The sequence below is a fragment of the Bemisia tabaci genome, chromosome 2 (genome assembly GCF_918797505.1).
Source record: "Bemisia tabaci chromosome 2, PGI_BMITA_v3".
Classification (NCBI taxonomy): Eukaryota; Metazoa; Arthropoda; class Insecta; order Hemiptera; family Aleyrodidae; genus Bemisia; species Bemisia tabaci.
The window spans coordinates 26,095,933-26,119,065 of record NC_092794.1 but is presented as its reverse complement, the minus strand read 5'-3'; the positions used below and the strand labels follow the sequence as shown (position 1 = coordinate 26,119,065).

General features: G+C 40.6%; 1 protein-coding gene across 1 annotated transcript in view; it reads right to left on the bottom strand.

Moving 5' to 3' along the window:
* pot (zona pellucida domain protein papillote) overlaps positions 1-13,851 on the bottom strand; it is a 104,525-nt gene extending 90,674 nt beyond the window's left edge. The window contains 1 exon segment of the mRNA XM_019044660.2: positions 13,396-13,851. The gene's annotated coding sequence lies outside the window, so the exon portion shown is untranslated.
* Positions 13,852-23,133: the final 9,282 nt, after the last annotated feature.

The window sequence follows — 23,133 nt, the reverse complement described above, 5'->3', positions numbered from 1 at the left end:
CTCGATCCACTGTGCGCCGCACGCGACGCTACGCACGGTCCGCACGGTCCGGCGGAGAGTGATGGCACGCATGAGGACTAACGTTGTTGTTTCCGTCATGTTGCATTTGACGTCTTTGAGGTTCTTTACACCCACTCTGACAAACAGCACCCAATCAGACCAACTGATTGAGTTTTCAAATAAAATATTGTAAGAGTCGAGAAAGTGACTGACTATCTTAAATGCAGCAAGGATTTTAGAGGTGATCTCCCGCACGATCTTTGCAGAATCTTAAACTCCTGAAAAGTTTCGCGAGATACCAGATATCACCACTAGTTTTTTCCACCCCTCTGCTCAGAAAGTACACACTGGAAAAAAAACACATTGGATCTAGAGTCCAGACTCTTGAAAACATTGACAAGAGAAAGGACTCTTGATTCAATCAGATTTAAGCTTAAATCAAGAACCAAAAGCCTCTGAATTTGAGCGGATTTCGTTTTGATTCAAGCAAAAATCCGATTGAATCAAGAGTCCTTTTTCTTGTAAATGTTTTCAAGAGTCTGGACTCTAGATCCAATGTGTTTTTTTTCCAGTGCATGATAGGCCGTGAAGAAAAATGTAACCTTACGCCTATGGGAGATTTCATTGGGCTGACCTCTACAGGATGAAATCAAACCGTCTGAGCAGAGGTGGATTCAAATACATCGGCTGGATTTTATAATCGTGGGCTTAAAATTACCATTCAGAACTAGAAAGTAGTATATTTTTCAAATTAGGGACAGGAGATACAGGGCTGCCTGTAAGTTTCCACAAGGAGCGAAACCGTTCCATTTTAGCTTCATTATAGAAAAGAAAACCAGTGTGTAAGCAAAAGTTGTTCAATATTTTTATGCATGCATACTTCCGGTTTAAATTAATCTCCAGCGACCGGCATTGGCAGATCCAGAAAATTGGCAACATTGTTCTCCTCCATTTAAACCTATGGAAATGTATCGATTCTTGCAGGGACCAGGTGCTCCGACAAGAATCTATTATTTAACATAGGCTTAAATGGAGGGAATCCGGTGTTGCCAAATTTCTGGATCCTCCCTGGCGTGAATGCGAGATATTTGCAGGAGTGAATCATCCGATTGTTAAGCGTTAACTCTTTTTCTATGAGTAACTAAACGTTAATCACGGAGCCTCATTAGGGTGTTAGACAGCGCAAAGAATTATTACGGTATGTCGAAAGCACAGTGACCTGTTTATTTAACCATACTTCGGAGCACGCTGCTCTAAGCTCTGGGTAATTACGGCGAGCTCGTGATTACCGGAAATTGATGTCGGCTGACTTGCACCTCGGCGGACTCATCTACACCAAAGCTGTCCGAGATCGCCAGCATAACATGCGGAATCCTGAGCTTTCGCTCTTACCTGCGAATAAATAAATGAACTCAATTATACTATGCACAAACGTCAAACGCTGCAGAGACATTATTACATAACGGAGCGTCTTCCATTCAAATCAATGGGTTTATTTACTTAACGCATCGGGTCATCTCTCATCCGTGAAGCAAGGCGAATGATACAAATCGATGGCTAGGTATATGCGAAAAATGTGTATCTCTATTGAAAATCTCTATTTCGACAATGTACCAACTCTGGAAAACAAAACTTTTCATGAGACGAGAAAAACTACTGAGGCAGAAAAGGATTACTTTATTGTAAAAAATTCAATGTCGAGAAAAAAATCCGACTTGGCGCCTTTTTGAAATGAACACTCTAATAAAAAAAATGTTTAAAAATCTGTGATTATTTTTTACTTATTTCAAGAAAAATTAATAAAGATGCCTTCGTGCAATTTTTTTCATTTTTCAGAACGTGTGAAGAAAATTCACGAAAAATATTCACCAGAAATTGTTGGTTGCTTTTCCTCTGACAAATGAAAACTTGGGTGCAGACACATTGCGTCGCAATTCGAGATACACAGTTCTCGACACCTGCCATCGATATAGGTTGCACGATTGATTCCAAATTAGAAATCCTGTAGATGAAATCAATATTGGGTAAGGAACTAACTGCAAAACGATGCTTAAAAAACGCAAAAAAAACTTCGAACTTCAATCGTAAAAAACGCAACTTAATTTTAGAATATCGCGATTTTTCCGTTGAAAAATGCTACTTGGGTCCTCGATTCCACGCAATCGAGCTTTCAAACCAAACCGTACTATAGAACATTCTTGATTATATGATCCGGGAATAAAGTTTCTGAACCGAACGGTACGGCCGATATGCGTCACCGTAATTACTGTTCATACGACCGAACTTTTCATCCCAATGCATTGAACTCGATCCGATTACTTAACCTATAGTGTACCGTTAGTTCTAAAGTATACCTGAGCAGCTCCGAAAACCGACTCGAGATCCGAGCAAGATTCAAATTTAAGTAATACATTCGGACGTATTTATGCTAAAAGGAACTATGTTGCACGCAATCCCTATGTACATAGGTCCTTTTGGCATGAATGCGTCCATTTCGAGAGCAGCGATCGTTTCAAACGGCGTAATTAACCGAGAAAACACGAAACTCTCCGTGCCCTGTATCGTTGGACGAAATTACCGATGCGAGGAACTCGGGTGGCGTCACCGGTGGAATGATAAGCCGAGTCTACACCGTTCATCACCAATCGAAAGAGTCGATGGCCGGAGTGGCTCCAGGAAATTGATGGTTATTGATATTTGCCCAGCGGCACCGTTGAGCGAGCAAATAGAGACGTGAATGATGTTGATTGCTGTTATTCCCGACCGATTGCCAACCGCCGAGGCGCGGGTGCCGACCCGGAGCAGGCGGAACGGGGAGCGCCCCCGCCCCCCCCCATCTCCCCGTGTCGATACTAAGCAAAAACGCCGTATAAGCATTCAAATGCGGCGCCAAATTTTTTTAGATATATATTAATTTTTGAGGAACTTCATGAATGAGATTTGATGGATGAACTTGCATTTCTTCGCTCGTAGGCGCACTAGGTTTACTAAAGATCACCATGAGTAACATAGAGTCTCAATGTGAGTGGAGAGATACCGACCTGAGCGTCCATGTCTACATCAGAACGAACTTCCGAGCACGGATAGTGCGCCAAGAGTTGCAGGATCGCGTTTTTCGATACATTTTCGATCCAAAAATGAGGCAGCCTGTGCAATGTATATTCCCTATCTTGCATGCGTTTGTTGATGTAAGTGACTCAGGATGGCGGGGATACCCGTGTATCGCTCAACTGAAGCTTTGAGCTTGGATGTATCGAGAAAGTGACCAGGCGCACACAGGAGTCTCGGAATTTGGACATGAGAATAATGGTCAAAGTGGCGCAAGCTCTCACAGCACTTACATTTGGACGAACTCATTTATCACTCTATGTACAAAGATACACGAATGAGAACTTTGAAGAAACATAATGTGTGCAAGACCATCCATACTGCCGTGCTAGGGAAGAACGCCGAGAGAACATTCGAGAGTTGTCCAATGTTCCTTCGATGAAATGTTTCTTTTTGAGGAAAGTTAGGAATATTTTTCTTGAAATTTTCAGGAAATATAGGTGTAATTGCAAACAAAACTATCTAAAAAAATTGGGGAAAAAATATTCACAAGTTTACCGGAAAATTTGTTTTTCATAGAGGGAAAATTGGCATACGGCGTTTTTCCTCAGTACGGCAGCATAGGTAGAGGCAGAATACACATATTTAAGACAGTGGAAACTCAAGTTGTCCAGTAGTGTGAAAGAACCAATTCAAGGGGGAAAACATCGACCTTTAATTCTAGATGCTAAACGCTTTTAATAATTTTGAGTCATCTTTTCTCGACATAATTATAGCATTATCGATGATGTTATGAGCGTTTGAATCACAAAATCACCGGATTAAAATGCAACTTAGGGTTTCTCATTGAGAGAAGGAATGAACTAATCGTCGCGATTTGGGAATTCTGTCGAAATTTCAAAAACCAATTTCTTTACCCAACTCAACGTAAAGTCCTGTACTAATTTGTCTGCCTCCGCACTCTAGGATCCCTTTCCAGGACGATTAAAAATTAGGTCAATCGGGATTTTTTGAGGCAGGTAATGCACTCGTATATGAGCACAGGTATCATATAGTGGATGCTCCTGCTCCAAACAATGAGCTCCCATGCTGTGAGGGTCTATTGGTTTGCTTTCTAATCAGCTAAACTGGGGCAAGGGGCCCGTTAATTAATACTGCTGCCGACCACCAGATCCGATGCGCTGCGCCGGGCAACTACCGTAACGGCAAAAGTCGGGGTCTATCCGCGGGGGTACCCAAAGGCGAGTCGTGCAAGCCGAAATGCGGTAGCGGAAGTTCCGGTGGGCAAAACTTGTTGATTTTTAAGAGTATTTAATCGGGATGTTGGAGTTTTTTAGCCAACGTGCGTAAAAAGTTCAGCTTAAAGCTGAAATCTCACTGCACTGACGCACTGCACTGCACTGCACTGAGGATTGGCCCAACAAGGCCGAAACGCGTCTGCAGTTGCCTTCCTGAATGGACGTAACTAGTGTTGCTCCAAACAGCATATCTCTTTGAGGGAAAATTGTGCTTGTGTGTGAGCTTTTTCCCTCTCTAGTGAGATTTCAGCTTGAAGCTGAACTTTTTACGCACGTTGGCTAAAAAAACTCCAACATCCCGTCTTACGACCCGTGCGTTCACCGCAATCGGTTGGAGTATTTAATCGTTGTTCAAGAAAGAAAAAATCAAAATCGCAGTGAGTAGAATTCCCCGAAATTTCAAGAAAAATTGCTACCTACCTCTGTTAAAAAAAACGGGACGGCCATCATTTAAGTGATTTTTGTGGCAGTTAGGGGCGTAACGTTGGGCGTACTAAAATGCCCCTATTTTGCACCCTGAATAAGGCCGCAATTGGACGTAATCCTGCCAAACGGGTACCTATAAGCATTATGAAGTGAACCCTGTTATGCATGTATTCGTGTATGGGTCTGAGGACTCACGTCTTGATGCACTTAGTTCCGTTTGGCAGAAACACGTCCAATTAGCTTACCAAGTAACTTTTTCTCGTGCGTAAATTTTTAACCATCATAACTCCTGTTAAGTTTGGCATTTGCCACCGTCAAAATACGTTTCTAAGAATAATTTCCGAATTTTTGAGGTGGAGAAAAATGGCATGGTTTTAATATTCAAGCCTATCAGGACTTGCCATTCAAGGATTGTCGAACGACAATCATTGTGTCACATTACTATATTTAGAAAACCTGTCTTAAAAAGATGCGGTACTTCTGACGTCCTCCAGTATCATTAAAATTGATCTGGAAGGTTGACTCGCGTTGATTTCACAGACAAAATAACCCGATCAAAATCGAACCACTATCTTCATTCCGCGGCTTCCTCATTTCATAACCAGGTAGCGACTTGAAAAAATTGAGCTGTAATGTACATTATGTATCGGATGTATAGGATGTTTCAGATCACCCATACCAGGCTTTTTCCTCGGTTTTTTGAGGTCGGATGAAACCGGAGTCAATGGGGTTGAATAGGGAATGCACCTCAATGAATGAAACGATTCTGGTGCACGAAATCTAAAGCAAATCTCCAAATTCCCCCCTCCCCCCAGGCCTAATTTCCTTAATAATGATGGTTCGTCCGGGAAAGTTGGAACATCTTCCACGTACGTCAACGATGTTATTCTTTATGTAATATAAAAACAAAAACAACAACAATTGACGGAAACATGGGAGACGGACACGTGGCAGCAGCGGATGAGATAATCTAGGACCGGTATCCATCGAAAATAGGTCGCGAGAAAACAATAAGAGGAGGAAGAGGGAGGGAGAGTTCATTGTTTTTTGAGCAGTATTAATTTGAATAAAACAAACAGTTGTGAAGGATGGCCCGTGGAGCAGGTATAATATTCGAGAGCATAGGTTAGGCCCCGCGTTGCGTTTACGTTCACGCTTGCGTAGTTATTTACATTTTCTTGTGCTGTATCGCGCCCCTTTCGGTTTCATCTCAGCGCAGACTGCCCGGCTCCTATCCAGGCTCAAATGGTGGCTTAATTGAGTTGTTAAGTGTTACAACTGAATAATTATTAATGAACGAACATTAGTCAAATGATGAAGTCTCCTTCAAATGCGTTATTTTTACACACGCAAAGGTACACCCTGGCTTTCACACTTGGGGTTGGCACACTGGTGGCAGAATGGAAAGGTGGGGGTGTCGTTCTAGCGGCAAAACCAGTCGATCGATGATAAAACTTTTAAAGTTATGTAAAGAACGCTGTGAACAACAGTTAAGCAAATAATGCGATTGCGAAATCGGCGATGGTAAAGAAGGCAAAAGTAGCTCCCAGGAGCATCAATAATGGTATTTGAGTGATAGAAATGTATCGTTACAATCAATTCATCCATGCCATAGCTCAGCGAGTTGTTTGGTACCACTGTTTTGACTTGGATGCATGACCGACTTCTTGCCTATTCTGTCGATTGAAGGCGGATGTATTGACTTTGAAACGTCAAAAAATTGCAATAATTGCTGAGCGATTTTTTTATTCTTTCCTCGCCCCCCTCTCTCGTTGTTAATTGTTTATCGATGTAGGCAACTCTGAAATATCTCACTAAAATACGCGATCTTGGACTTAATCCACGGATATGTGCAGCAGCTTTCATCGTCCACTTTTTTACACACACCTGCCTCTCCTCCGGCCCTGGACCTTACTAAGTGGTCAGCGGCGTGGGCGTGGCGAATCTTGAGATAGCGTTTCAAATTAAATCACCAGAGCGGTTTTGTTTACTTTACGAATGTTACGCAATACCATACTTATTTTTTTATCGTCGTTCACTGCATCTTCGTTCTGCGCACGCTTCAATTAATTCACTCCAGTGGCGTGGCGTGGCATGCTTTGCGATATATCGAGAAATCTGCCATTTATACCTATGGAAAAGGATCGATAAACAGGGTGTTCGCAACGAGCACCTTAATAATCGATTCTTTACCATAGCTTCAAATGGGGAAACATCGATAGTCGATTATCGATTATCCACGCTTGGCCACTGATTCACTCTACATATTGACATGTGGCGGGTCGATCAAGGACCCAGAAAATTGAGCAATGCGCGGAGAAAGAGGGCTACTCGATCGCGTGGGTGGATATCGGATGGTAGGAGGGGGCTGGTGGGGGCATTGTCGGCTGCTTTGTTTTTTTTATGGGAGGTGACCCTCATCGATCGATCGAGCGCAAGATGTCAAGCCTTCCCTCTCTACGCTGATAAAAAAATAGAAGCTCACGCAAGGAATCATGATGGGAGCTCATTTAGTCATTATTTTACAAGGGCTAAAGTTTGGTGGCACTTTTGAACGAAAATGTAATACCTGACGATGAGCTGAAACTGCACCGCCACTCGATGAGAATTCTTGGGAGAAACAGACTTAAGTGCAGTCATGACTCATTCGAGCACTGAAAGAAAAATCTCGGTGTATTTACTAAGAAAGGGTAAAATTACCAAGAATTCAGGGTTCTATTTGATCCAGTTTTTTCTTGGTAAAATTACCATTTATTAAATTGGTAATTTTACCGAGAAATCTCGGTAAATGACTTTCTCGGTAATTTTACTGGACCCCGGTAAAAACGCCAATATTTTTTATCGACTGTGGTACAATCACCGAGATAAAATGGCAAAGTTACCGGGAATTGATTACAAATAAAAGTGGTATTCTTACCTGAGAAAAACAGTAAAAATACCTGTATTTAGGTAAACTTACCAGTCTGTCTTGGTAAAATTACCAATAATTGGTAAAAAAGTGAGATGGTAAAGGTACCAACGGATCTTGGTAAAAACGCCGAGAATTTTTTTTCAGTGAGGTATATTCAAAGGCGCTCGCGACTTTTCCAACAAAAGACCCCTGGGAAAGTCTGTTCAGCAATACATTGCGTTCCTAGGGCATTTTGGCGAAGGAGATATTCATGGATTACACTTCGATTCATACGGTTGGTGGAGTGGCGATCGCGTCTCTAAGCCATAAGGCAGATATAAGCCATAAGCCATAAGCCATAAATATCTCGCCAAAAATTAGAAGAACAAGGTGAAGGCACTGCTTTACGCAAAACATTTTAGTTGTGCGTATGGGAAATTATTCCTCCTTCTTCTTCGAGCAATCATGACATCTAAGATTGATACCACTATTCGGCCACGTGAGAACTCGGGTGGCCTACACTGAAAATTGAAGGCAAATTGGCAGTGAGGTGAAGTCACCGATCCACGCCACGCTCGGTGAATTATTCCTGTCATCTCCCTCGAGCACGAAACAGAAAATGAGGAAAAAGATGTGGGAGAAGGAGAGAGAGACCAGGTGAAAAATAAAATAATTAAGTTTTGTTTTGGTATGTTTACAGATTTTGAAGTCTTAATAGACTATTTCGATTCAAAATCAACACCGACAACTTTTCTCAATCCTCGCCCCTATCCTATTCCTCCACCTCCTTCTCATTTGAGAAGCGATCAGCAATCTAAACTATGATCCGTAAATACATCGTCACCTTCCGGCAAAAGTATCAAAAGCGCCCGGTGATTCAAAATTTCCGCCGCCATCTTATTATTTTTTACATAGTAATCGTTGGTTGCATCTGTTAGAAAATTCCACTGAATTTAATCGGCAGCACAAAGAAAATTCAGTGAAATTTTCGGACAGCTTCGTTGAACAATTCCTCTGTAAAAAAGTGAAATAGCGGCGGAAAATTTTTAATCGTCACATGGCGCTTGTAATTCTTTGATTAATTTGCCAAGTTTGTCTGTGTGTTTGTTTATTGTTCGTTCGTATCATAGAGAAAAAAGGAGGTGTTTGCATTTCGGGCATCTGGACTTCTTTAATAACGTAGGTCGGTACAGACGACTTTTATCATCGATTTTCTTGGGAATGGTGTAATTTATGGAAAAAAGTCAAAAGATAGAAAGTGTTTGACATTATATCATGAGTTGATTTAGGCAAAAAATCGGACGTTATGGTCCGTTTTACATCGAATTCCGAATTTTGCTAGCCTGGTTGTACTGACCTATACGTCACAGGGTGAACAATCCTCAAGAAGCAAACACCTCCTTTTTTCTCTCTATGCTTTCGAATAACTATTTAAATTCTATCGAAAGAAGAGTCAAACTAATTTCCAACAATTTACTCCTACGCACTCTCGAAGATTCGGGCGACGTTGTGGAGTGGTTTTCGGGCGATATCGATCAACCGGAGGAATCGTGAGTTCATCGATCAATGTCGGGATCCCATCCGGAGTAATTTCTCGGGGAAAAAGACGGGAATGAAGCGATGAAAAAGACAGGAGTTAATTCAAGGACGGTGGCTCGTGAGTGATTAGAATAGAAATAAAACTGAGGCGAATCAGTTGCGGGGGATTGGATCTCTTTCCTTCCTCCCCGTCCGCGCCCCCAAGTTCGATCGATTTAAGTGCTAATTCGCTCGGCGTGTCGATCGTTTCATTCCGCCGGTCACGGGGTGGGTCTCCTGCCATCTGATGAATCACCCGCGTTTCCTTTTCTGGAATCCTTCTCTTGCCACAACAATATTATTCCCATCCAAGTGTGGGCAATCTACGATCTTCCGCTCGTTTCTATCCTCCATGTCTTTTTTCCTGAATGACTCTCGACCTACGAAATTCAGTGCTGCCGTTTTATTCTATCAAAAGATTCCGAAATAATTCCGATTTCCGGTAACAAATTCCGATTTGCTAAAGTTCCGAGAAGAATTCCAATTTTTTCAAAAATTCTGGGGGAAAATTCCGAAATATGCCCGGATTTAGTTCCGAAGATCCTCAAATTTGAACAAAAAGTCCCTAAATTTGATCAAATGAATGGTCAAACTGGCGAAAACTCTTAAATTTCGAGGAAATTCCAAAATTAGCTGAAAATTCCGGGGATTCAGACGATTCCGGGAAAAGTTCCGAATATCGGAATTGATTCCGGGAAATGGCAGCACTGCTACGAATATGTCTTGGTGGACTACGTGCTTTGAAGAGAAAATGAAAAAAAGGGTAAAAAAGATGTAATAAAGAGTTCTCACTTTAACAGTGGTCAGACATCCCTTCAAAAGAGAAAAACACGCCGGCAAATCTGCAACGTCGCGGACCGAGATACGTGTTTTTCTGGTTTCATCATCGATTTATGAGCGATAGTGGGTTATGTAGAGCGATAAGAAAATACTGTAACAGTGACTTATAGGAATCGATGGTTCGATAGGATATGAAAGAACAGACTGTCCCCCTCGGCAAAACGACGGACCTCCGTGGTGATTTCATCGAAGATAAGCTGTTCTTGGTTAGCACGGCAAAGGACGGAACCGGCGAACGAATACAATGTGTAAGCGAGTTAATTTATTCATGACCGACTTAGAGGTTATGCAACAAGCTAAAACTTGCAGTTCGCGGTGCCGCGGCGTGGCACTTTGGCTGCGCCGGCAATGTGTGGCTGTGGTGTCCTTGGTCGCGTTAAAGCCGCTCAAAGCCCCCACAGATTTATTGGTGCTCAATTATATTTTGTTGCTCCTCGATTTATTTCCAGATCAAGTGTTACATAGGGCGTGGCCAAATATCAACCCCTCAGATAACGCGTCCGAAAGAAACTTGCCGGTTTGCATTTATCTTTCTATCGCACAGCCATGCTGAGGGAAAATGCAGTTAGAGTATTTGAATGTTGCCAAATAACCCTGGTAAAATATTCATTTTTGGGTAGTTATCATTTTATACTACGAGGAACTGCATGAAAATGAATTAAATCAAAAGGAAGTATGCGCATGAGATTTGTGGGTTACAAGCTCTCTTATTAATCCATTGGCGCGCACATAATATTTCTGATCAGCATAAATACGTCCAATTGATACATCGATGAGCATTTGGTATTAAAAACTCTCAACATGATAAATGAGAGTTGGAAATCACATGTTTTTTGGAATATTTGTATATCGGGGGTCTCTCTTTCGTCGCTGAGTGACTCAGCCCCTAGCCCCCTATTGCGCGCTCCAAACCTAAAGAGCCACTTATTGGCAGCGATAAAATGCAGCGGTTTTAATTTGAAAATTTGGAAACAGTGGGCTAATCTAGAGATTATTGCCTACCGATAGCTGCAAAACCGCTGAAATAAGTTCGGGAGATATTTAAGTATGATCGGGATAAATAATGAAAAAGAAATAGGAAAATTCATGGTAATAATTTACAAGTGACATTCAAAATGATACGGACCTAAAAGATGCTGAGATGTCAAAGTCAAATCGCTCCTTTTCAAAAGTAGGAAGATTTTTATTAGAAGGGCCAGTAATGTCGTGCCCCTCTCTGGCGGCCACCTTTCTTACCTGCATGTCCTATAAAAAATGGGTACCCGCAGCGATTTTGACTGTATTAATGCTCAAAAAGATGTATGAATCTTCGTTTCAATCGGAAGTTCTATTCTTCTGTGTAAGATTTTTTTCATTAAGACATTTTTCGTCTGCACGATGAACAATTTTCTGGCGATATCCGCATCCCGGAAAACTTGAAGGCTGGGCCGTTTGCGGCTATGGCTGCCGTAATTTGATGAAACTGCCGAAAGCTCAAAAAACTTCACAGAAAGGAAGAAGCCAGAGCTGAGTCGCCGAGTTTTACGCGGTGCGGATACTGCCGAAAAATTGCTGGGAAGTTTCAGCTTCCTCCTCTGCCCTTTTTTGAGCTCTCAAAGAGCCTGGTATTTTCTGATAGGGTTCTTTAACATAATAAGCGGACATGTACATCTTCATCGGTTATGGGTAAGGTTTACGATAAAACGCCTAAAAACTATTTATAAAAAAAGGGAGAAATAGGTTTTCAATGTGATGTGATGCAGTAGAATCAATAGCGATCGCAATTATGATGCTTTATGCTGGAGAAGAGAAAAAAAGGAAAAGGGATATCTCAAAATGGAGAAAAATCTGTTCTAAAACCACTCTGAGCAACATAAAGTGTTTTAAAAAGAGCGAAAAATAGCCTTTAAAAATAGATTTCACGAAGGTTTGCGATCGAAGTTTACGAAAATTCTATGAAATTCTACACTGATATTAATTAGAAGGAACAAACCCTCCATCGAGAATATTAAATTATTAGTGAATAGAACTGTTTTTTTTATCATTAAATCATTTGTAGTGCTAAGAATTTTGTGACCATTTGGCCTATGGTGACTTTCAAAACGGATCTTGACATTTTTTTGCGGGGGCGGGGGCCCGATTTCAATTTGAGTTTGGATCTGGAGACTGATTGTAGACTGTTACGTTTACAATAATTTTACCTCGTTCAGTCGTGTGATTTTTTTATCAGAGCAAAATAATGGGAGGGAAGACGCAATGACAAACGTCAAAAATGTCCTTTGGAAGTTTCAAAGGTTAAAAAATCTGAAACTGAAAAAAATGGCTATATTTTAGTGACAATTTCGGATCGAAGGATAAAGGGTCCGAAATTTCAGAAATCTTGGATCATCTGCCCTCTTCCTTTCACCGCCCTCGTTGTTAGATTTGATGATTCGCAGAGATATACCTACAGAGAGCCCTATATGAAATGTGCAGGACCTGCAAGGGGTGTTTTGTGTTAACCCTCAGTGACAGTGTGTTTACTTCTTTATCTTCCTTTTTTTTCTCCTGATAGGAGCATTTCCGGTTTGAAAGGTAAGATAAGATATCGGACACCCCGCCCCGCCCTCTTCATCCAGAGGGCCTTTAAAAATATCGCACTAAAAAAAGACATCCTTTGAAATTAAACGACGCATATTTTTGGCATTATGTCAATGTCCATCGGTATCATACAGAAAAAAGCGGAGTCCAAGGAGTTTCCCTGATAGATGATAATAAATAGGTATTATTTTATGTATTTTATATTTTTAGATCAATTAAAAATTCAATCAAACTGGTTTTCCTACCTGTCCCAAGGGCGACGTCTTTGAGGACTTTCTCTATTCTGGGGACTTTTCACCCCTATAGCTTAGAATCAGAGGGATTAGAATTTTACACCCATATTCAAGAGACAAAAAAGTCTTATTATGACCTCTGAAACTGCTCCTCATATTATTTGACGTTAACCCTTGGACACCTGTGGTCCCGTGCGTGGACAGTGGACACCCTGCTTGGACAATCGTGTAGAATGAGTGCTATTTAAGTACACTGGAAAAAAAAGTCGCTTGGATCTAGAGTCCAGACTCTTTAAAACATTGACAAGAAAAAATAATCTTGATTCAATCGGATTTAGCTTAAAACAAGAACCTAGCCTCTTAATTTAAGCGGATTTTGCTTTGATTCGCAAGCAAAATTCCGATTGAATCAAGATTATTTTTTCTTGTCGTTGTTTTCAAGAATCTGGACGCTATAGATCCAAGCGACTTCTTTTTCCAGTGTATTATTTATTATTTATCATAAGATGACACTCGATCTTACCTTTTACTTTTGTCGATACGCTCGGGATAAATCCAATAGTCCGGGGAAAATCACGTTCTCATGATCCAACAATTTCAGTGCACACAACACAAACAGTTCACATGCTTCAAACTCCCCGCGCAAACAGAGAAGCAACTAAAACAGACGTGTCAACGCGAAATTTTGAAAAACCAAACTTTCCACACCAAAAATAAACGGAATCACATGAATTTCCTCTCGCGGGAGGGTCGGAAATACGAACGCTAAAACGTAAACAAAACGCCCGTCACTTCGCTGGCAGGCTGGACGGACCGCAGGACTCCACGCCTGTTCGAGCACTGATCTCGTCGCGCGTCGCGTCGCCGCGGCCAGCGCCCGCTCCCGCGCGCTCTGACGTTTTACTCTCGGCTTCTGACGTCATCGATGCACCATGCAATGAACTGTCGGTCCAGTAGTGCATCCATCACCGCGAATGAAATGTCCAACAGCAACTGACACAACTAAATCACTCTCTGAAGGGGATGTGAGTCTTCCACTTCAGCGAAGATTGCGCAAGTGCACCGATCGGACTACATTTTGCAATTAGGAACCACAATTTTGGGCTTAGTTTAGAAACAACGAATGTTCCATCAGGTGCTCTATGCACATAAGTGGATTCACAGATGAGCCGAAATGAAAAAAATGTTCCGAATTGCAAAATAAAGTTCAATTTATTGTGATCGGGGTTTCAGGTCGCACCAAGTTTGAACCGAGAAAAAGAAGTTGGAGGTTTTAATTCCTCACAAATCTCAATTTTACAGACAAATTTTAACGATACATTTTACGTTGAAGAAAAGAAAATCACATAATTTTAGCAATGTTGAAAATCCTGTAGATTCTACACTTACTGAAACTATGTTTGCTAACTTGGACTTTTTTAATTAGTTTACCGTTAAAAAAAAAAAGAAAAAAAAAGAAAAAAAAAAAGATTTTAAGTTGGTTTCCCTCCAAAAAACTAAAATAGCAGAAAATATTGTGAAACGCTTGGATAAAAATGTGATTGTTTTGTTTAACTCTATCAAAATGTCTGGCAATATATTGACACTAAATGTCACGGAGATAACTCTCTACTTTTCTCACCCGGCGTTTAAGTCTCCCAGTGTACATACTAAACCATCAATTTAGAGCCCCGGAGCAAGTAGGTAACTAACTGAAATTGTCGGAATATTGAAGAATTGTCATATTGGAGGTCTTCAATAATAGTTACGTGTGTGTCAGACCTAAAGTTAATTTTTATTACGGTTATGAGATGTAGAGTTCCAAAATTGCGATTAACATTAGAATGAACAGGGCTATCCCGCAGTTTTCTACAAATATTTCGTCACCATCCAGCCAAAGTATCACGCACAAACGCCATGCGACGTTGAACAATTTTCACCACCATTTTATTTTTTACAGAGAAATTGTTCAACAAAGCTGTCCGAAAATTTCACTGAATTTTCTTTGTGCTGCCGATAAAATTTTGGCCGTCTTTTTAATTTTTCAAAGAAAATATGAATATTTTCGACTCCGACAACCTCTAATAATTTCAATCGCGCAAAACTAAAAAAACACTTTTAACAGGTGACTCCCCTTAGAAATTTGTGCGCAAAGACGATGAAATTGTTTCTTTACTGTCATTAGAGTCCCTTTATACTGAGAGTCAAGACAACACCACCTCCTGGAATCACGAACGGGAATGAAGATTTCAGAAATTGAACGTTTTTGGTAATCTTTGATCGGCTCATTCTCAAATTCTTTTCGCCGTTCCTTCTCTCATTCAGTTTGTTCCTTGCAGAACCCGTAATTCCCTGGTCCATTCCAGATTATAATCTTTGCAATTGGTAAAAATGTAATCTTTATTCCCGTTTGTGACACTGTGAAAGCTTAAAATACGGAAACCAATCAGAAATGGATTCACATTGGCTTGACTCTCAGTGAAAAGGGACTCTAACTGTCATCAATTTCACACGAAATCAACAACGTTGTATACAAAGATACATGGTTTTTAAGATCTCCATCGATACGTTTTCTATGGCCGTTCATATTAATATTTGAGGAGTGAAAGAAAGCTAGAATTTTTTGCCAGATTCCGAGAGCGCCCTAACTTAGAGACATAATTTTCAACGAGGAAGGTTGCACACCCGATGATCGCACCGCTCAACAGAATGTAGAAAGCGATGGATGCGTTCTCCAAATCAACCGGTACAAGGTTGGTCGTGCCGGAGCACTGGGGTTTTGGGTACCTCCACAGATTGTTCAACCGCTTCAGAAGCCCGCGCTCGTTCAGCACCATCACCCTGAAAATTGGACAATGGAGTGTTGCATGTGTGAGGAATTTGCGATTTGACTACAGATTCTTCTGTGGAAGTTCGCGAGAAACACGGTGGTGCCACTGGTTTTCTCTGAAATCAACTCCCAAGCTCAAAAAAGCTCTCAAGTTGAGACCAAAATGGAGGGAATATCCTACGCTACCCTGAGAGTCCACCTCTACATCAAGACAAACTCTCCATGCAAAGATAGGGAGCAAATACGTTGACAGGGTTGCCGTGATTTCAATTTTAGAGTCCCCAAATAAGGTGGCACCCCTGTCAATGTATTTGCTCCCTATCTTTGCATGGAGAGTTCGTTTTGATGTAGATGTGGACTCTCAGGATAGCGTGGCCCTGGTAAACATTGGCAGTAGAATGTGTGTTCAAAAATACTATAGACCTAAAGCCGGCTGTAAGGTTTCCAATAGCTTCTGTAGCCGGCTGTACAATTTCTTATAGCCTTTTATAGCCGATGGCGATTAAGCGACAGCCAGACGATAAAGTTTATGCTAAACTTTACTAGATAAGGATATTAGGACTTACTTAGTTTTTGGACTACCGCTCTCTTTTTGTGCCGTAGTATCTTGATTTATTTTGCGAAGAAAGCTCCGTACTTTTGAAGGATGCCTGTCATTCTTAATATGTTGGAGCGCCTTCAATTTCTTATGATACTGTGCAATACCTCTGGTGTGAAATAGTTGATTCAGAATTTCAAACGCCGCGTGGTACGCTGCGGCGCGGCGGGCGGGCAGAGAGCGCGAAACGCGCATTGGCTCCTACAAACCTAACAGGGATATTTCACGCATTGCGCAATGCGTGAAGTATCCTTGTTAGGTTTGCAGGCGCCAGTGCGTCGCCGCGCAATGCGTGAAGTATCCCTGTTAGGTTTGTAGGCGCCAATGCGTCGCCGCTCCGCTTTGTGTTAGGCTCTAATATTTAATCTCGCGGAGTCAGCGTTTTTCAACTTATGATTTTGAAATGTTTGCACTTTCTGTATGGACCATCTCATTTTAATTGATGAAAAAACAACAAGTTTTAAAGGAAAATATAATGTGTGTTTTGTAAATATTAAGGTGATTCCGTATCAAACTTAATGATTTCCAAAGCACACGAATTTCTACACAATTTCTTATAGCCTTTTATAGCCAATGGCGATAAAGAGTAAAGCCCGGCGATAGGAACTATAGCCCGATTGTATACTTTTTTATAGCTTCGTATAGCCCGGCCATATGATTTGCTCCGCTTTCTGCAGCCAGCTATATGATTTTCAATAGCCTTCTTTAGTCGGCTATAAGTACTCCTATGGTTTTTTGAAACGCAGCTCGTATCGCCAATTTTTACCAGGGGGATATCCCCTCCATTTTGGCCTCAACTTAAGAGCTTTTTTTGAGCTCGGGAGTTGATTTCAGAGCAAACCAGTGGCATTTTACATAAGAATCTACAGTCAAATCGCAAATTCCTCACACATGCAACATCTCCATTATGGTAACCGCAAGTGAAATGTAAGGATAGGCTCCTAGACAAGGTGTGAATTAAAACAGGATGCAATTTTTCCCTTCAAAACTCTACAAGGAAAGCGAATCGTACAGAGTTTGGAAATCAACTTCTAGACAAGACTTACTTAAGTCTTTAAGTCGAGGTATCCTCTCTCCTACAAAAACCGGAGGGGGGGGGGGATCAATAAGCTTTCCTTATTCCATTCTGAAAGCGCAGACATTGAATGATAATTTGAAACTGAGTTGTGGATCAAAATTACCATTTGAAAGAGTTTGATTACTCTAACAATTCCCTTAAATAAAAAAATCGTTCATTTTTCTGTTGCATAAATCACTGGAGAAAAGAACACATATTGGATCTAGAGTCCAGACTCTTGAAAACATTGACAAGAAAAAATACTCTTGATTCAATCGGAGTTTTGCTTGAATCAAAACGAAATCCGCTTAAATTAAGAGGCTTGGTTCTTGATTTAAGCTAGACTCTGATTGAATCAAGAGTACTTTTTCTTGTCGATGTTTTTAAGAGTCTGGACTCTAGATCCAATGTGCTTTTATTCCAGTGATGATTTGATACGAGCTTTCATAGCTGTTGTCACTTTTTTTATACCGCAATCTCTCTGTTCATTTTAAAAAGGTCCAGTTACACGACCAAATTGAGCCATCAAATTGGGCCTCTCATTGGTCGCATCCTCACCTCAGGTCTTTTTCCACCAATCAGAGCTTCAGTTTGATAGCTCACTTTGATCGTGTAACTGAACCTTATTGGACACGCGTAAGTTTCCTACTTACGTTGTGGATATGGGCTGCTTGAAGGGTGATTGGTACTTGAGAGCAATGAAGGACTCGACTGTAGGCATGCTGATCTCTCCTACGGAGCATATCTCCGCTTGAGTGTACGTCTTGTCGATAAGGTAATAGCCTCTGCTCGCCTCCGTCTCAAAGGCGTACAGAGAGCCTCTCACGACTTCCATTCCTTCCTCCACGTTCAAATACCCGCCGGTTTTCTCAACTTTGACTCCGATTTCCGGAATGTGATGTGACCGCTGCGTCTGTGGATTGGAAATACTTCCATAAAAAGTAATGTGCGATTTTCTCCCTCTGGAATAATGGGTGGAGCCAAAGGAGGGAGGGGGGAGGGGGGGAGCGTGCGCCCCTAGTTGCCAGTTTGCCCGAAGAAAAGGAGCGAAGAAAAAGGGGTGGAAAAAAGAAAGGAACTGAGGAAAGAAGAAAGGTGGACGCTTGTATTTGGTAATATTTCATAACGAAATCAGAGGCGGATCCAGCAATTTAACAACACTGACGCTCCTCCATTTAAACCCGTGTTGAATAATCGATTCTTCTCGGAGCACCTGGCCCCTCCGAGAATCGATCCATTTCCATAGGTTTAAATGCAGAAGAAGCAATGTTGCCAATTTGCTGGATCCGCCGATGAACGAAATTGACTCAAACATGTTCAATGTTTTAAAATTTCGAAAATTTTTTGTGGGAAGCCCCCCAAACCCCCTTACGCCCCCTTCCATTCGAAGTGTAGGGATCCGCCTATGTCTTTAATTTATCAAAATTCGACGGAGAAATTGCACAAACTCGTGTGAGTACAACACATATTTCTCATGATCATGAGCCTAAGTGACCCATCAGTGAAGAGATAATACCTGAATTTTTACCAGATATTAGCACGTTTATGATACTAATTATTGTTCTAGCTGGATGAACCTAATGTAGCTCTATCTAAATGTATTCCAATTAAATGTTGCTTTTCGTGTTGCACGTAAAAGTATCAGAATACGCTTATCTATAATTTACATATATTTCTGTATGTGACTATTCGTTTTCCTTTTGTAATTTAAATTATATTAACTCCTGCCCCCAAACCTGGAAAGATGGATTTTAGATAAAAACAATTTTTCAATATCTTGTCATTCAATTAATTGATTTATCAAAAATTATTTTCTGAGCTGATTAATTTAGATTTTCATCGTAAACAATTTAAATCTTTAAAAGTTAAGTACTAAAAATAAATAATTTTAATTACTTATGAGCCTTGAAATTATTCAATAAGATAAAAAATTGAAGAAATATACAAATAAAGGAATTAAAAATATAAAAATTAAAAAAAAAATGTGAAATTAAATGTGAAATTAAATGTGAAAATTAAATTAAAAATGTATCACCTTGTAGCGAACTTTGAGATAAGGAGGCACTTTATCGGCTGCTAGGAGAAGAGGCGAGCTTAGAAGCTGACTGAAGGTGTTGATTGTAGATGGGGATCTCGATAAAACCTCGCTAACGATTTGACCCGAATAATAATTGAGCAGGATGTATCCGAAAATCAACGAAATCAACAACACCAATCGTCCGCTCACCCATTGGCTGGTTAGCACTGCACCTGCCGATCAAGATGTCATTGTCTCTATCAGCAGCGATTTTGCAAGTTGGCAACGTTCTTCTTCCATTTAACTCCATTAACAATATCGATTTTAGGTGAGGCAAGCTGCCTCTGCGTTACTGTTAAACTCGGTCCATTTTAACATTACATGACTGTGCTTTGCGATATATCGATTGATCTGCCGTTCAAACCTACGGCAAAGGATCGATAGAGAGGGTGTTCGCAACTAACACCTCAATGATCGATTCTTCACCATAGCCTCAAATGGAAAAATATCGACAATCGATCATTCACGCCTCGCCACTGTATTTGTGGGCTTACCTTGTTGGCTGAAAATGGCACTGAAGTACAACAGGGCCGACCCAATTGACATTCGCATACTCTTGTCGAACACAGCAACGACTGAAACGAAGATCAAGGACATGAGCATCACCAAGAAGCTTGTCAACCAGACGATCCCTCGGAATGGATAGACGAGCAAAGTCGAGCGCTCCAAGAATCGAGGTTGCAGAAAGAAAAAACAGCTCCTGATTGAAAAGCAAATCGAACTTAACATTATAAAATCGTATGAGTAACGCGTAAAGCATAACATCCAAGGCGCGAAGCGCTTGGAGGAGAGGGGGGGGGGTGGACCACGATGCGGCCAGATGCAGTGGCGTGGCGTGCTTTGCGATCTATCGATATTTCACTATTTGAAGCTGTCGTAAATAATCGATTATTAAGGTGTTCGCTGCGAACACCCTGTCTTTCGATACTTTTTCATAGGTTTAAATGGTCGATCAATCGATATATCGCAAAGCACGCCACGCCACTGGTCAGATGGCGTACCCGTAGTCGTGAAAAAATTGAAGTCTGGCTTGATTCAGATCGAAAATTCAGTATCCCTCGCCGCACAGTGGATCGAGTCAATGGAAGAAGTCGGATATGAAATTTTTGACAAAAATGTTAAAATTTTACGTTATCTCGTCACAGTTTCAATATTAAGGGGTGCTTCAAACAGGAAATTTTACGAGAAAACCAATGAAACTACTTTTAAAACATAAAAATGGCATATTAATGAAGATATACGCTTTGAAAGTTTCTAAATCATGTCCGTCCTCACCCATGGACTCGATACACTGTGCGCCGATGCATCGTCATGAAAGTTGCCAACGCTTTGGAGGTCGAAACTTCAGATAAATAGAGCTCCTGCGACGGGTCAGGATTTGCAATTTGACTATCTAGCTAATTCCGAGAAAACTAGTTTAATTATGTCTAAATTCAACTTGTAATATCACCAGCAGCCCTCGACTTTAAGGCTGTGCTTAATGGTGGTAGCAATAAGGAGAAAAACAGGAAGCTCCAACGCATTGGCGTCGGAGAGCGGCTCTGGGGGCAGTAGTTGTAGTCAAGAATGAGGGCCTAGACACATTTTGTCATTGATGTACAATCCGACAACTGTCGATTCAATCAACGAAAACGATTCAAACTGTCGAATCGCCCCAATGGCCACGATAGTTGTTAGACGTTTACGGTTTCCCTGGTAACCTTTGTTTGCTATCAGCTGATATCAAGTAATATGACTAGGAAGCTCCAACCCAGTGGTTAAAGCTTCCTTAACCGCGAAAACTTTAAAATTCAAATTTTCAAATTTTGAACGTAAAGTACATTTTTTCCATCACGAGATAAAAGCACAAACAAGTTTTGAATTGTTGACTGTATCACCATGATTCCAAAAATACAATACACAACATAGCATTGACTAACAATAAAACAGTATGCAATAAAATAAAGTCATGACAAGGAACATAGCCGAAAATGGCGCCGATTCCCATCAACCAACGCGCGGTCTCTACAATGTAACATGCTGCATTGATACTCCCCAGCTGGGACCGTCCGGAATAGCAGCTCTAGTGCAAGCACCAGAGCCGCAACATGATCACTTTTGCTGCCGTCCTAAAAGGGTGCAACCTGAGTTTAGTCCAACGATGTACGATTTCTTCCACCATGGATCGAGGGGCTTGGAGGACAAGGCGCATAAATACAGTTTTTGCTATTTCGAGAAATGCAGGGAGAAAGATGGTTTATAGCAGATTCACGATCCTTGCAGGAAATCCATTTTTTAAATGTATACTAGGTAGTATATTTTTTGTGTGGTTTTTACATCAGAAATGCGCACTTGTGTGTTTAAAAGTTATTATAGTCTATTTCAAATATGTCTATGGCAACGCCCAGAAGCCCATTGTAAATATGAAAATATTTAGTTTTACACTTCATGAATTGCAAAATTATTTTCAATCTGTATTACTTAATAAGATTTATTTTCTAAATCAAACGAATATCGTCAACTTTTGTGTGGCTACTTCCCATCGACTTATGTAAGTTTTACCTAATAATCGTAAAATCCGAAAAAAAAAACTACCTAAAATTCCAAATGGGAAGGTTATTGTAGTCTATAATTCCAATTCGAAAATCGAGCATTCCAAGTCCTGAAATAGCGAAATCTATTCTGCCAGTTTGAAGGAGGCCGATAAGACCATCATAATTTCCATCAATTTTTTTCGTGTAACCGACGTTTGGTATTACGGTGATGTTTAAGCTGAAAAATAGAATCAAAATTAAACGAGTCCCTCATTAGAAAGCACTGTTACAATCCATTGTGACTCAGGGACTGCATTAAATGTATATTTTATACACATGTCGAAAAAGCTCAAAAAGACCGTATTCGATAGTGGTTCGATGCATCGCTTAGTTCAAAGCAGTAGAACATGACCTCAAACAAATATGTTAAGATTTAAATTGGAAAATCAGAAAAAAGAGAAAATTCCTGACAATTTCACTTTTCATTGCCATTCGGTACTCAAAAGAATAGAAAATCTAATACCGAGGACCCGTTCCCTCAGATTTCTGAATTGACTTGAGGCTATGCTCACATGTTGAACCAATCGATATCCATACAATCTCACCAGTTTGATGTATCGAATACGATCTATAACCGATGGAAATATACGCGAGGACCTTTTGTAAAATAATGTTCCGTATTTTTTTGTATCTTCCAAACGGAAAGAGCTAAATAAAATCACCACAAATGTACGTGTTGGCTTTTTCTGAGACTGAGAGTGTATGTAACATGTACATGTGATTCATATCTTTTTGGGCTGCTTTCAGCTTTAAAGATAAGCCAAAGCCTGGGCCTATGATAATCGGTCGAGAAAATCATGCACGAATAAACTCAATTTTCCTGACAAGACTCCCGTGACCACGTGCCCATCTCTCGGTGTAAAAAGGATGACGTTCGTTGAATTGAGCCCCGATTAATATCTGTAAATTTTCATGGAACATTATTCATCAAAAAGAAAAATCAGTCAATGTTTGATTAATTACATACCATAAAAATAATTAATTAAGAATTAAGGACAATCTACAACAGCGCAAACCAAGATGCATGGTCCCTGAGTTTAACCTGATTCAATACATTAGCCCAATACTATAACACTGGAATAAATTGTGGCGAAAATCAAATAATTTAAACCTGAAATTGTGTATCTCTTGCACTAAATCCCACGCG